The sequence below is a fragment of the Acomys minous genome, assembly GCF_964271855.1.
Source record: "Acomys minous genome assembly, chromosome: 4".
Taxonomy (NCBI): domain Eukaryota; kingdom Metazoa; phylum Chordata; class Mammalia; order Rodentia; family Muridae; genus Acomys; species Acomys minous.
The window spans coordinates 91,305,600-91,321,713 of NC_140486.1; positions in this window are offsets into that span (position 1 = coordinate 91,305,600).

The window sequence follows — 16,114 nt, forward strand, 5'->3', positions numbered from 1 at the left end:
CTCCTTGTTGAATGACTCGCTGAGTCTCTCTTGGAATCTCTATTGAACACAGAATTAGCACCCCCGGGGATGGATAGAGTGGGAAGAGGCAGGATGCTAGGATACGAGGCTCTGTCTCGGGAGCAGAATGTACAGCTTGCCGTTCAAACCTAAGTTTCTGTGAGAGAGAGAGTCAGAGGTTGTACTGCAGGGGTGTAGGCAGCTAGTGACGGAGAGGCAAACTGTTCCACTTTCTAGGAGAAAACAGAAAGTGATGTTTGAGACAGGATCTCACAGCGTAGCCCAGGCTGGCCTGCAGCTCATGGTCTTTCTACCTCAGTCTCCCAAGTTCTTGGATTACAAGTGTGTGTCGCCATGTCTGGTTCTTCCTAGCTTTCTTGTCCACCATGTTTGGTTAGTTCTCAATTGCAGCCAGCCGATATGGAAGCTTTTCTCCCCCATTAAAGATATGAACCTATAAGACATAGAGAGATATAAGTAGTGATTTGCATTAGAAACCCATTTATTCAAGGACCTAAATTCCCTTTCAAGCCTGATTGTGTCTAGTTTTGAGATAATAAGGTACTTATCGAAATCATCTTCAAGATGCCCACCTGAGTCAGCGAGGTCAAATATCACGTTGAGCTGAACAGAATTGGACCGTAATTCTGTTTTGTTCTATGTGTAATCATCCTTATTATTATCATTCAATAGCATTTCTGGTGCTGACACAACACACTGTGCAGAACTCAGCCGACACCTGAAATGCAGCCTCAGTAGCCGAGACACGGCTTAGCAGAAGTAACCCTGAGATCACAGCACTCTTAGCCCTGAAAGCTTCAATAGCCACGCCAAATCTATTCATAATGGAAATAAATTACAGAATCTACACAAAGCTGTTTCTATGAGTGCTCCTGCAAACACTATAAATAGGCCTTGTCAACTTCTTGTGAGCCAGCCTACTGGGATAAGGCCAAGAGTAGTACTATCAAGTTCCAAAGACCAGTGTGTTCTATTCTGAGTCTCCCAAAACCCCATCTGATTGTATTTATCTGCTTTCTTCATTAGCAGGTCTTGGGAGCCCTGAAAAACAGGGTTTTCTGGTCTTATAGTGAATGATGCACATGCAAGCTGTCAGTTAATAGAGACACATGGAGATGAGCGTGTGTCTTAACTCCCTCCCCAACTTGATGGCTAAGTTGCTCACAGAATCTCACATACTAGAGCAGTGGTTCACAACCTTCCTAGTGGTGCAGACCTTATACAGTTCCTCCTGTTGTGGTGACCCCCAACTCTAAATTTATTTTGTTTCCATAATTTTGCTGCTTTTATGAATCATAATGTAAGTATCTGGTATTCAGGATATCTTATAGTTGACTACTGTGAAAGGGTTGTTTGACCCCCAAAGGGGTCATGACCCATGGGTTGAGAACCACTGCACTAGAGTCATCCTAACTATCACTGTGGGTGTTTGAAGCACAGCGGTATAGCTTACCTCATTTCTAGAGTCCAAGACAGACGTGTTGGCAGTTAGATTCTTCTGGGATCTATTGGCTCATAGATGCCATCTTCTTTTTGGGTCTCCCATGATCTTTTCCTCTGTGTGCTCACCTTCACGTCCTGACCCCTCTTCTCTCAGTAAGGACGCCAGTCATATTATATTAAGGCCAACTCTTACGGCCTCATTTTACTTTAGTTACCCTTCCAAAGACCCGTCTCCAAATGCAGTCACATTCTGAGCTAGAAGGTATGTCCGCAGTGTGTTTTGAAGGCATCACAGTTCAGCATCAACCACTGCATTTCAGATAAAGTTTATGGAGTGGTCAAGGAGAGGCCACCATATATGCATGATTGATGGATGACTCAGTATATAAATATAAACTGATTCTGGACAGACAGGAAAGTAATGACCAGCATGAAAACTCTCTGTCTGTCTGTCTGTCTGTCTGTCTGTCTGTCTGTCTCTCTCTCTCTCTCTCTCTCTCTCTCTCTCTCTCTCTCTCTCTCACACACACACACACACACACACACACACACACACACACACACACACCAGGTTGGGGGAAGGCATCTCTGAAGAGCTACAAACCTAGGACAATGGAAACACCCAGGAATCTAAGACTCCTAGAAATAGTGGGTATGGAACCTAAAATGAATGTCTCTTGTAAAGAGGCAAGACTTCCAATGGAGGCATGAGGGCACCAGCTCAGCCACAAAACCTTAGACCCGCAATTTCTCCTGTCAATAAGAGAGGTAGGGATAAAGAGGGACTGGCCAACCAATGACTGGCCCAGCTCTAGACCCATGCCATGAAAGAGAGAGAGAGCCCAGCCTGGCACCGTTAATGATAGTCTGCTATACTTACAGACAGGAGGCTAGCATAACTAAGAGGTTTCACCCAGCAGCTGATGGAAACAAATACAGAGACCTGCAGTCGAGCATTAGTTGGAGCTTGGAGAACCTTGTGGAAAAAGGGAAGAAAGGATTGAAGGAGCCAGAGATGTCAAGGACACCACAAGAACACCTACAGAATCAACTAACCTGGGCCCATAGGGGTTCACAGAGACTGAAAACCAAAGCAAGAGTGTATGCATGCGTGGGACAGACCTAAGCCTCTTACACATATGTAACAGATATGCAGGTTGGTCTTCGTGTGGGACTCCTAACAGCAGGAGCTCTGTTGCCTGCCTTTGGATCCCATTTCCCTAATTAGGCTGCCTTGTCCAGCCTCAATAGAAAAAGAGCCAAGGAGGGTTGATATCCATGGGAGAGCACCCCTTCGCTGTGGAGAAAGGAGGGAGGAGGGGGGAGAGGAGGTGAAAGGGGGGGGGGGATAAGGAGGACAGGAGGGAGGGACAGCTCCTCCAATCGGCATATAATGTAAAGCTAATTAATTAACTAATTAAAAATGAAGAAAACTCACTCCCACCCCTACTCCACAGCTCACCTTCCTGACGCTGGGCTTCCTGACCCATGCTGCTACCACTTGCTTCTCACTGGGAAGCAAGGCCTGAAGAAACATATCAAAAGGTCACACACAGGGGCACGAGGGAAAACACTACCGTCCTGAACCGGCAAGGTGTCACCACAGCTCACGGTAAACGTGTAGGTGGGCTTTCTCCCCCGGTTTGTTAACATTATGTGATCAGAATGCTGTTTGACGCGAGCCTGTATTGCGTTTCTGTCTCTCTTCGTGTGTGTGAATTTAAGCACATTATTAAATCTCTCTAATTCTCACCTTCCTCATCTGTAAAATAGATGAATAGCAACTTTGTTGTGAGAATTGGATATGCTAATTCACTCCAAGTGCCCTGGCATTAATTGAGCATTGAATTAATGTTAATTCCTTTCCTTTTCAGACTTCCTACTCTATCATAAAACTGCAGACTGACTGAGTAGATCACTAAATGACCCTGTCCCTCTCTGTTACAGTACATCTCCACTTATAAAAACTTGCATACCTCCCTCACTGTACAAAGGTTTGACAAGCATATCTTGTTGAGATTTACAGCTTTGACCTCTGAGATGGTTTGGAATATTAAAAAGACAATGCACGGATGTTCCCCAATCTCCAAGCCACAGAGAGCACCAAGGAGTCCACATGTCTGGGGTTTGAGGGTCAGAGAGGAATTTTCATTTGCTGCTGTGTGGATATTTAGTTCCCACTGCAAGAATTAAATTATTCCCAGAGGTCACAGGCGAAGCAAGTCAGCTGTTTTATTTAAAGACACAAGATACAAGTGAAAGCCCCAAAATGGATAACTGAGAAAAGAAGAAACTGCTGAAGGGACTGAGCAATCACAGGAGTTCATGTCAAAATCCCACACTAGCTCCTCACTGCCTGATTAGCTTCCAAGACGAAATGCAAACGATCTATTTGTTTTGTGATTGATCTGTCAGCCATCTTGTTCAGGGCTCGCAAGCCTCTGCATTTGACTATTTGGCCAGTGTTGGAAAGGGCAGGGAGGAAGTGGAAGCAGCATCCTTCAGACTCCCTTAGTGACTTAGTCTGCCTGCATCCTGGCAGAAACCCACTAGCCTTTGTTTAAATGCATTACCTGTTTGTTAGACACAGGGAGCTGTGGCTTCTCCAGGCACCGGGCATTGCACCATGTTAAGCAATGATAGGAGAACATTTCTACAATTATCTCTTTGAGTCTGTGATAGACAAAAAGGAGCCGAAAAAGTTTAGGTAGCATCCCTCCAAAGCATTATCAATGGGAAATGCAGGGAGACGGAACAAAAAGGGATACGTTATGCAAAATAAAGAGACTTTTTTCCTTAGTTCAAATAATTCCAGAGCTCTGCAGCCTGCCGGGGCTGCCTCTCCTGGGCTACCCCTTTCAAATTCTGCAATTTCACTTTCTTGATCTGAGCTACATTCTTCTAAATCAGTTTGGTCCAATGCCAATCACATAAATGCATACATACAGCCACATCCAACGAGATTGAAAAATCTTTACAGTCAAAAAAAAAAATCTGGGCTAGTGGTACAGAGACTTCTGGGGGCAGGCCTCCGGGATTTACTACTTTTCTCTTCCTGAGATATGCCATTTTGACACACATAGGTCATTCTCTGGCAAAGAAAGCCGAGCTCAGCAAGGGCTTCATCAGATGCCACAGTCATCAATTCCAGCAGCGCTAACTCATCCTAGGGTAGCAGGAGAGGGCATCCAGACATGCAGACGACACATTGGTGGGAGTGCACGCATAAACACACACTTTAGGATTCTGCTCTGTCAGCCTTCGCAGCCTCAGATCATCTGTGATTATTTATAGGGAAGGAAATAAATGTCTCCATCTACGTTCCGATTTTTCTGTACACCAAACAATCATGAGAACCAGAGCCTTGTGCCAGACCTAGGAACACTGTCATCCTAAACACAGAGAGAACAGAGGCATGAGCCTCTTCACAAGTTCAAGGCCACCCTGGGATATGTAATGAGCCTCTTCCTTAAACTCTGCCCCGAAGAAAACACACCAATCTCAGTTTGTTTGTTGTTTGTTGAAATATCTTCTAAAGGACATCATCCAGAAAGAAAATTTACCTAGAGAGGGATGTATGGAACAGTGGCCAGAAGCAGATGCAGAGACTAAGTGAACATTCACCTTTAACCAAAATCAAAGGTGGCAACAAGCAGAACTAAAAAAAAAAAAAAAAAAAAAAAGAACGGCTCCCTGTCATAGGCACATCACCTCTCCATAGTAAATGCTAAGAATGAATAGGACAGGCTCAGTTTATTCTCACAGAATTTAGAGGACAGTGGTATAATAAGGCTATATACACACAGGGAAATATCACCAGACCCTACAGGTAAGCACATTTCATATGTTAATCATGAAAAAGGTGATTTTTGAGACATTTTGGTCACGCCTTGTCAAGCCATTTGTTATCTGGCCCAAGCTTAGCCATGACAACGATTTGGGGTGTAAGAATCCTTTAGACTTGGAAGGTGATATGATCAGATCAGTTGGTTTTTGTTTTTGTTTTTGATCCCTTCAGCTGGTGGAGAAAGAATGAATTTGGGAAGAGGTGGTTACTGGCGGGAAGACTTATTTTGAGGTAGTTGAAGTATCCAGCAGCGATGTGCCGTGGTCTGGCTTACTGACATTCGGTGGCAATAGAAGACAGAAAGGAGTTCTGTAGCTAAGAAAGAGGATCTGCCCTTCCCTTCGGGGAGAAGACATGAAGGATGCACCCAAGGAGGAGGGAGGAGCAGACATTTTGCCTGATGCTCTTCAAATACAAATCATCACGCCATATTTTTTTTTTTCTGTTCTTAAGAAATTGCCATCTGTCATTTATCTTCAATGAAATCCTTGGCAATTGGAAGAAACCCCAAATGTAGCACTTGTATTGGACACAGAAATGTCACACATTTGTCCTGACTCCTGCAAACTGCTCCTTTTGAAAGCATGAACAGGACCCGCATGGACCCTGCCTCGCTGTGGCACCCATTTGTTGTTCCGCTTTCTCAAAGGGAATGAGTGAGCAGCTGGCAGTCAATGCTCACAGTAAAAACTGTAGGAGCTAATGACAGCAACGGGAAGAGCAGTCAGCAGGACAGTGGTCTCCCAGGGCTATTGAGACAGTACTTGTCAGACCGAGTTTTCCAACCTGTGTCACTATACCTACTTTTGCTCCTGCAGGAGTCTGGTAATTGATGCTGATGCTGTCCAAAGAGCTTCTTCAAGCATCCCTGAAGCATCTCAAGTAATCTAAACCAGATATTTTAAAACATTATAATGGCATAATAGATATAAACCAAAAAAAAATCTTATTACATTTAAGGAAAAGAATTATAAAGAAAGACACATGCAATTTACCCATTTTTTTAAAAAAGCTACACAACTTGTGACTAAGTGATTAAATCTATGCATGTTTTTTCAGTTGCCTAACAAGATAGAAATTTTAAGATACCCCACCATCTGAGATACCACGTACTCTTAGCTCATGAACACTTATATATACACCCTACCATTTTAGGATGCTCCTGTAAGCCACCACTTCCTCCTTCTGCAAATATCTGAATCTATTGAACATCACCAAATATCCACCTTGTGGTCAACAGTACACTAGACCCAATGTACCCCAAAACAATAGAACAAAGGTCACAGACTAGAAGGGATACCAAAAATGCAAACAAGTATGATATTGTAATTTGTGTCACGTGCAGATAAATATAAGAAACTGCGGTGCCTGTAACACCATCCCAGAGGGCCTCCCAGAGGAGATGATGACTTTTAAGGTAGATCTTATCAGAAAAGCAAAGCATGGCAGACAGTCTTAGCTGTCAGGGAGACAATGGAGAAGGGAAGAGTCAGTGGAGACAGAGGGCATAGTATGGTGTGGGAACCACCAGACTGGAGCATAAGGCCCATCATGGGAAGAATGTAAGAGCACACAAGGTTCGGTGTGCTTCAGTAAGCTGAAATGTGGAATAAACACGGCCCTATTGACTTTAACTCATTCTTCAGAGAGGACAGTGCAAGGCAAGCATGTTTGCGTTTAGTGTGTTGATGTAGTGTGTTGATGATAATGTAACCAGGTGGCACAAACGGTGACATGAAGTTGGGTATCCCGTTACGGGCTGAAAGCTGTGTCCCTCTGTTTCCTCCACCACTACCCACCTTCAGATTCACGTATTAAAGCCTTATGTCCCAATGGGATAGAATCGGGGAGCTAATAATGTCTAGATGAAGATGTGGGGATAAGGCCCCCACTGTGGGGATAAAGCCCTGATATAAAGAAGGGTAAGAAGATGGCTCAGTCAGTCAAGCAGCAGTCACCTTGCAAGCGTAAGGATCTGAGTTCAGATCCCCGGACCCTACATAGAAAGCTTTTGTAGCACTATGCACTTGAATCCCCAGTTATGGGGGGGGGAGGGGGACAGAGAAAGCAGATCCCTGAAGCTTTCTGGCCAGCTAGCTTGGTTTTGATGGCAAAGTTCCAGTCCAATCATAGGCCTTGTCTCAAAATGTAGATGATCCAGGCACAACACCTGATATAACACACACACACACACACACACACACACACGCGCGCGCGTGCCCAAAGGGGGAAAAGACACCAAAGTTTCCTCTTCCTGCCATGTGATCACATATGAAGAAGGCAAGCCAGGAATCAAATCAGATAGCACCTGACTTGAGACTTCCAGACTCCAGAACTCGAGAAACAGTATCTGTTGGTTAAGCTTAGTCTCCTACAGTGGTTTGTTACACCGATGTCAGGTGACTAAGATGTTTCTCTTTCACTCCTGTTTGTCTTAACATGGTAACTCTGACTGATCCATTCGTCTGTGGCTTCGACATCACTGGCTTCTTACCTCACTCTATTTGATGCCCCCCACATCCTTGCTTAGCCATATTAGCAACAGGTATGGCTTGCACGGAGTCAGGGTCAGGCCACTGTACCTTTCCTCTGCACTCCACACCTGGGACCCAAATGCACACGCAGTGATGACAAGGCTCAGCAGCTACTTAGGACTTGGTCGACGGCATCCTGGGTGACCCAGAAGATTCACTTATTAGGAAAATAGTTAACCCAGAGTACTCTGATTCCAGTCCTAAGTTACAGTCAGGGCCCTGTGTGACTCTGACTGAACTGGTGGACGAGAGCTAGTAAAGCTGTTGTCGGTTATGAAGCAGGAAGAAAGCCTGTAAGGAATGGTGTTCATGGAGGGACAGTAGGCAGAAGAGAAGGGAGCTTCCGGGACAGCAGCCCCAGCCACAGAGCAGTAACATCACCTTCCCAGGTGGGGAATCCCAGAGTCAGCCAGCGGCCTGACAGAATAACAGCCAGAGAAGAATTTCCTGTTTGAATCTGAGCTACTCAGCTCCCTCAGGAAACAGCACCCTGTTTTCGTAGCCTCACATTTCTGCCACCCACGTGGCCCCTCAGGTCTTGATAGAAATGCCCCTGCCCCCCACAGCCCCCTGTTAAAATCTTCAGACATCCCACAGGGCAGTTTTCAAATACCCGAAGCCCCACTCAATCAGAGCAGCGCACGGCCATACATATTTAGGGATTTTAATCTTTCCACATAAATCAGTCCCTCTGGCTACTTAATCATGTGTGACAGCTTGCAGTGACTGCATCTCGTGCTCCGATTTCCCTGAAAGGTCTTGCAAGCTAAGCAGGGTTAAGCTGAGTCAGTAACTTGGGTGAAAGGCACAAGAACCACACAGGAAGTGCACCAAATGAGTCAACAGGCAGCACATCTCTTACAGCCTCGGCCCCTCAGCACCCGGAAGTGGAGCTCTGTGAGAGACTCTGAACTCCTGCCTTTTCCTGGATGTGGCAACAGCTCCCCCGGGGCCATCTTCCTCTCCTGTGCCTGTGGAATCAGGCCCTTCAGCATTCACACAGTCTGTGGGTCTGAGCTCCCAATTCCTTTTGGAGGCAAATTGCCTTAATCAGAGTTGTATCTGAACCAATCAAGCTGGGGTGGCCTGAGGACTTCAAATCCAACCAAGAAGAATTCTTAGAGTGCGTCAAGATTCCCAGACCATAAGCTGCTGGGAGTCTGGCAATGCTCCAGTGTTTTACTCTTCCGAACTTTTAGCACTACCATTGCCTCAGACTCACCTATTGGTCAAGGCCATTAGTGATGATCTCTGTTGCTTAGACTCTATTGATGATGGCAAGGTCCATGTAACGTGTGTGTGTGTGTGTGTGTGTGTGTGTGTGTGTGTGTGTGTGTGTAGATACATATTATGAACAGGTGAGCCTGTGGTTATGGGTGCATGTGCACACATGTGTACATTCATGTCTATGCTTATGAATGTGGAAGCTATCTCTGGGGTTATCAGGAACACCGTCCATTTCCGTTGAGACACACCCTTTCATCAGTCTGCAACTCACCAATTAACCTAGTGTGAGCTCCAGGGAGGCTCCTGTCTCCGACTCCCGTGCGCTGGCATTATAAGCACGGGCCACCATACCCAGCATTTTCACATGGGTTCTGGGAACCAAACTCTATAAGCATTTTCTTAACTGAGTTGTCTCCCAGCCCTCTCCTAGACACTTTTCCCATAACTCACTCATTACAACCCCACAACGAGAAAGTAAGCGCCTTGCCCATGGTCATTGACACAGTAAGAGGCAACACTGAATTTTGACCCAAGTTCATCTGGTTCCAGAACCACTTTCCTAGCCTAATAGACACTTGGATATTAGAGAAGTTTCCTTTACTTAAGCAGGAGACACAAGGATAGAGGCAATAAATATTTAGTAGGCCTGGTTTAGCAGTTTACTTCCTAGTGTGGAGAAAACTGCTGTTTAAAAGCCAAACACTGAGCCAGGCGTGGTGGCACACGCCTTTAATCCCAGCACTCAGGGAGGCAGAGGCAGGGGGATCTCTGAGTTCAAGGCCAGCCTGGTCTACAAAGTGAGTCCAGGACAGTCAGGGCTGTTACACAGAGAAACTCTGTCTCAGAAAACAAAAACAAAAACAAACAGTGGCCAGGAAGTAACACCTTTGACTGGAGAGTGGTTGACGTGAGGGTCATGAAGATAAACTGGTTAACAGAAGGAGGGGGAGAAAGTTGGCATCATAAGAAAGTTGAGAGAGGCCAGCCTGGTCTACAAACTGAGTCCAGGACAGCCAAGGCTACACAGAGAGACTCTGTCTCGAAAAACCAAAAGAAAAAAAAGAAAGACTGTCTCAAAAAAGAAAGCTGAGAGATCAAAAGAGTGAGTGTCCCTTGCCCAGGGTTATCTCACCTGGTCAAGTTCATTAGAGTCTTAGAGAAGTTAAGTAAGTTGCCCAAGTTCACACAGTGTAGTGGCTGCCTACCTTAACTGGGCACATGGTCAGGCAGCCTGATCCAGAGGCTGAGCTCCTAGGTGGGGCAACATTCTCTTCAATATTCTCTGCAAGGATATATGGAAAGGAGAGAGAGTCTGGGTCCGGGTGACACCCAAAGTAACTGGGAGCCAAAGGAGGAGAAAAGTTACTGAGCCTGAGCATAGTGTCAGGGTAAAAAAAAAAAAAAAGATACTGCAGTTTATGTTTCCCCTGAGATCTGAGGGAAGGAATAATGCTGAGGAAGGCACACAAGGTCAGTGTGGTAAGACAGGAGAAGGGAGCTGCCTGCCTTATAAGGTCACATCTTCTCAACAAAGAGACAAGCCATCCGCCAAGTGACAAGGCCTCTGTCGTGGGATGGTAGGGCTGGGGGTAGAGTTTAAAGCTTGACACGTCTGGCACAGCTATCGTTGTGGGTTCTTCCCCAAGAGGTGCAAGCATCACCCTGCCACGTGGAGGGCCTCTCCTGAGCCTGGGTTGTTCTTCTTTGTAGTGAGCCCAGGTGGGCTGATTTGTCTCTAGTAACAGCTAAAAGTTTAGGCAGAGAAGACATCGGTGGGGGTGGGGGGGGGGAGGTCTAATGCTTAGTACTACAGAGTTTCTGCAAACCAGCAGAGATCCCTGAGTGTGGAAATCATTGTTTCTCTTTTTTAAAAACAGCTGAAGGCTGATCACCCACACGGTAGAAGGTCAGGGCATGCTGGACCTGTGGGTGCCCTGGTTGTTAACAGTCTGGGCTTTGGCATCAGGCCATGGTGATTCAGCTCCCATCGATGCCTCCTCCTCGATAGTGAACTTGATGCTACTTAACATCTTTCTCTGAGGTTTTGGTTTGTTTGTTTGTTTGTTTTCCCCTTACAAAGGAGCATCTTACTAGAACTCATGTCATAAGGATGCCGTAAGAACTAAACAAAACAGTTAAAGCACTTGGCAGAGTGTCTGGGGCATAACAAATGGTCAGACAAGGGTCGTGATGCTCCTTCCCAGCTACTCACTGACTTTAGCAACCAGCTTTCACTGTTCAGTGAGTGGCACCCCGTGCATCCCCATGTGTGTGGCTGATGAGCAACTAGAGTCCTCAGGCATCGGTGATAGCTCTAAATTGTCCGGCTGGAGAGGCTGGATCTTGTTTCCAGGTATAAGCAAAGAGGCGCAGTAATGAACTATGAGTTCGCTCCTGGCGAGAGTGGCCAACTCGTCCTTATTCAATACCAAAAAGATCCTGACCTTTCCAGCTTCCCATGTCAGCCTTTCGCTCATAAAGTAAACCCAGACCACAGGCCTAGCCAGAGAGTCGATATTAAATTAAACTTAGAATTTTAAAACATTGCCCCTGTCTTTTTCAACAATCCACAATCAACTTCACGCATGAAAATTTTCTGCATAGGCCCCTGAAGAGCTGCAGGATTAGGACCTGGTACTGTCAGTCTTCCCTCCCGGTCGGTCGGACTCCAGGCTCCTCAGCATCATTTCTTTTTATGGTCTCCCAGGGGTGACTGATGTCTGCTGCCTGGGATTGGATCTCTATTCTGCATAACAAAAAGACTGTCTTGGAAATATGAGCCGAATGCAGATGCCTCACCCACTCAGATGTGTTAAATAGCTATATTCTCGACCTCCTAAGAATGTGCTTTCCCTAAAAATGTTTCTTTTATTTATCTTTCTTTCCTGAAAAAAAAAATAGAACTAGTAAAATTCTAGAAGTCTAATGATAAAAATGCCAGCAACATTCTTGTCTCTGAATCTTTGGGTTGATTTCTGTTTTATTCCAGAAAAGATTCCCTGATTACTGGATGTGTCTCCTCCTCCTTCCTCCGCTTGCCTCCTCCCCTTCCTCCTCTTCCTCCTCCTCTTCCTCCTCCTCTTCCTCCTCCTCTTCCTCCCCTACCTCTTTGTGGGAAGGATTCTGTTTTTGTTTCTTTCTGTGAACCTAACAAGCCCACAGAAATGTAGCAGTGCTCTAATTTTTTAAATTTTATTAATTTATTTACTAAAAAATATTCCTGGTTAACCAAAGTGTGTAGACTAGAGAGCTAAGCAGCTGACTGAGTGATGGTGCATGCGGGTTACGAGGATTATGGGGTCGTGTGGACTGCTGTAATACGAAAAGTGCATGTCCTGTTGCAGCACATGACGGAAACTCAGATCCCGCTCACTCTGGCCTTAGGGCTGTGGCATGTGGTTAGAAGTTCCAATTTTTAAATATGCTATGAAATTTTTTAATGTGAAATTTCCCACCTCTTATATGCTGACAAATTCTCGAAGAATACATTTTTTATGATAAAACACAAGTTTTAATTAATACAGACCCAACATGATGTGTATTTGGAGCAGGTCATTCAGGTCCAACACTTCTCAATCTCTTAGAGAAACTTCCTGAGAAACCATAATAAATAATCCAGACTCTCCTTTACCCATCTTTTATAGCGGTCCCGCCATGGTAATCTGTTTTGTGCTACTGTGATGGAATATGTGACACCAGGATAATTTGTTGGTTTACCACTCTGGAAACAGAAGTTTGATGTCCGGGAGGTGGCATCCGGTGACAGCCTTCTTGCTCTGTTATAACAGAACACAAGGGACCACAAGGCCAAAGAGCAAGAAAGAGAAAGAACAAGAGGGGTACAGCCTCCATGACCTGACCATCTCTTATCTTAGCACTCCCAGCCACCAATACTGCCAAAATAGCTATTAGTGAGACTTGGAAGAAACATAGATCCAGATCATGTAGGCCACCTTCTACCAGCCTGGTGACCTAAGTCCAACAACCCAGGCTTCACTTCTTGTCATAGCTAGAGTGGCCTTCACAAAACAAGACTCATGTCTAAGTCAACTAATAACGTAATTGATAACGTTGTGTAAAACTAACAGGATAGCCCGGGCATACGTCCAACTTACACAGTGTGGTGGGCTGGGGATAGACCTGGGAAACAGAGCTCATGCCTAGCATGTGTATGCCTGGTGTCAACCCCTGACACTGAAACCAAACAATAATAATAATAATAATAATAATAATAATAATAATAATAATAATAATAAATAATAATCAGGGGCAATCTTCAGATGGCAGCCGATCACCTACAGCCTTCAGAAGCACAGAAGGAAAGGGTGGGAAGGAATCGTCAACACTCCTCATCACTGCCAGCCACACGTTAAATAGTGTAAAGGGAAGATGCTCTCTTCCCTATAAAACAGCACAAACTATCAAACCGAGCAAGCAGCGGCATTCCATTCCTCTCAGAATGTGTGTATTCTCCCTTGGTAGGAAACCTTTCTTTATTCTTACAGCCTGCATAAGGTTCCATGCTTCCCCCCCCCAAAAAAAAATTACAAAAATTTCCTGAAGATGAATGTTGTATCATATTAGCCTCTCTGTCCCCAGAACCTAACATGATGATGTCATGAAGATTCAACAAATATTTTATTGGACTAATTAGTGATCAAATGATTGAACTCAATCTGTGCTTCGAATCCTCTTGCCTTTATGCTAATGCCGGGGAAGTCGGTCAGCAACTTTAAATGCAACACCCGGTGGTGGTGGTGGTGGTGGTGGTGGTGGTGGTGATTTTTAAGATACTTCAGAGAATTGCCTGGTAATTTTTCTAGTCCACTCTGGCAGGAAGAACCTGAAGACATGATATCTTCTTCCCTCCTAAGTCGTAACATGTGCTGATTTGCGGCAGCTCCAGAAGTGAAGCTAAAGAATTGATTGCACTATTAAATAAACACGTTATGTTCCCTCGAAAACCTTAAAGAAAGCCTCTGTGTCACAGGGAAAGATGCCGGGGCATCAGAGTGGTGAGAGAGACATTAAATTTCCCTCTGCCTGCAGCCCTGTGGAAGCCACGTCTATTTCACCTTGCAAAGTTCACGGTCTCAAACGTGACACTGAACTTGACAGAGAAATTGCAGGTCCTTGAGTATGTATCTGCCATTGCAACAGATGTCAGCCTCACAGTTTAGAGGAAAATTGAATTACAGATGGAAGGAGCTGGGGAACAGAGTGCATCTGTGAGAAGAATCTGGATTCAAGAGCCGACATTTGACAACTAAGTCTCGACTTCCGAATGAACTGAAATTGTTCATGATTCTTGCTGAGGTGCTTCCCCACCTCCCCCACCTCCCCAGCCTCCTGCCTCTTGCAAGGACTGAGAGGAGAATGAAGTTCTTCTACACCTGCAAGGGGAAGATGAGCAGAAAACATTTCAGGGAACCTGTGTCAGCAGTCAATATCTCTTGAAATGTTAGAATATTCCAGAAAGCCCTCACCCGGATATAAAGGCATGTTATCTGGATAAGCTGCCATCTCTGGTTTCTATAAACCATCTAGGACCTGCGTGTGACCTTCTGTGTTGTCCTTGTCACTTTGCTTTAGCTAACGTGAAGAGGGACCGTTTCATCCAAGGAGTTACAATCGTTTACTTCAGCAAAGAATTTGCTCTTTGAGCCAAAGATCCTCAGAGGATGGTTTATAGTCCTAAGTAAAGTCATTCCTGATAAATATGGCTCTTAAACTACCCACAGGACACGGCTCACTCCTTCCCAATCACGTTCTAACAATGGCTCAACTCACACCTGACAGAACCAGTTATAGTGATGGGGACTGAAGGACTGAAAAAAAAAAAAGCACACACACTCATTTACACAGCTCCACACACCAGCTGCCAAGCTCTCACTCGGTCAGTTATCTGCAGTCTAATCTCCATTGTGGAAGACAGATGACTTAAAGATTTAAATCGGTGGGACAGTGATCATCTGTGACCTTAGTGTTACCCTGGAGACTGGCTGGTGCCTGGACCAGGGGAGCAGAGCCTAGGAGCTCTTGCACAGTCACAGGATTTTAGGACAGCTGCCACTCAACTCTCCACCAAGAGCTTCAATTTATTAACCCCTCAGTGTCCTCTAAACCCTCACTGCAAAATAAGGCCCTTCCCCCACGCCTCTGCATAGTTCTCATGATGGCTGATGGCTGACCCAAAAGTAGATGAAGGGAGACAGAAGAAAAGTGACCTTTACTTCAAAGAGAAATCAATTAAGCAAGTGAATGTTCTGGCCCCACAAGCAGGCTAGCAACAAGACTAGGCCTGGGTGTCTAGGCCAAGAGATTTGAATGACTCATGACTTCAGGAAGGCCACTGGAAACCAGAGTCTGAGCCAATCCTCCATTAAAAATGAAAATTATACCTCCTTTTATTATAAGACTTTTGAAAAGCCTTCACTGTTACTCTCTTCCCAATAAGCAGACACTTTACTTAGGAGGAAATTTTCCCTAAGCAGCAGGATTGCTGGGGAAGTGACAGGGGACACTTGGCCACCACTTCAGCTCTAATCATGATGCATGTGACGGTTTGGGTACATCTGCCTGAAGTCAGAAGTCTGAGGCAGCCACATCTGGAGCCTGGTGCTCTTTCATCTCTAATTTAATAGCCGTCTTCCCGGTTCTGAAGCTGACAAAGGACTTGAGAGTAGAAAAATGAAAGGGTGATCACTAAACGTTGCTGGCTTCCAAGCACTCCCTCTTGCCTTGGGGAAATTTATATCCTGTTCCACTGAAGACACTGCTGAGGAAACAGTCAGTGCTCACAAGATTTCCCAAAGATTGACAGTCTTCGCATCCCTTTGACCTGTGGTTTGGGTCAATCCTGTACTGTGGAAGTTTCCCTTGATGCTGCCAGGTCAAGGTCCTCAGTTCACCCAAGGGGTAAAGCAAACACAGACTGCCATTTTCAGATCGAATTCACTTCTGTCCCATTTGTCATTGTCGACTTTGATGAGCCTCTCACATCACTGTGCCAACCCCAAGTTACCCTTTTTTAAGTTGTGTT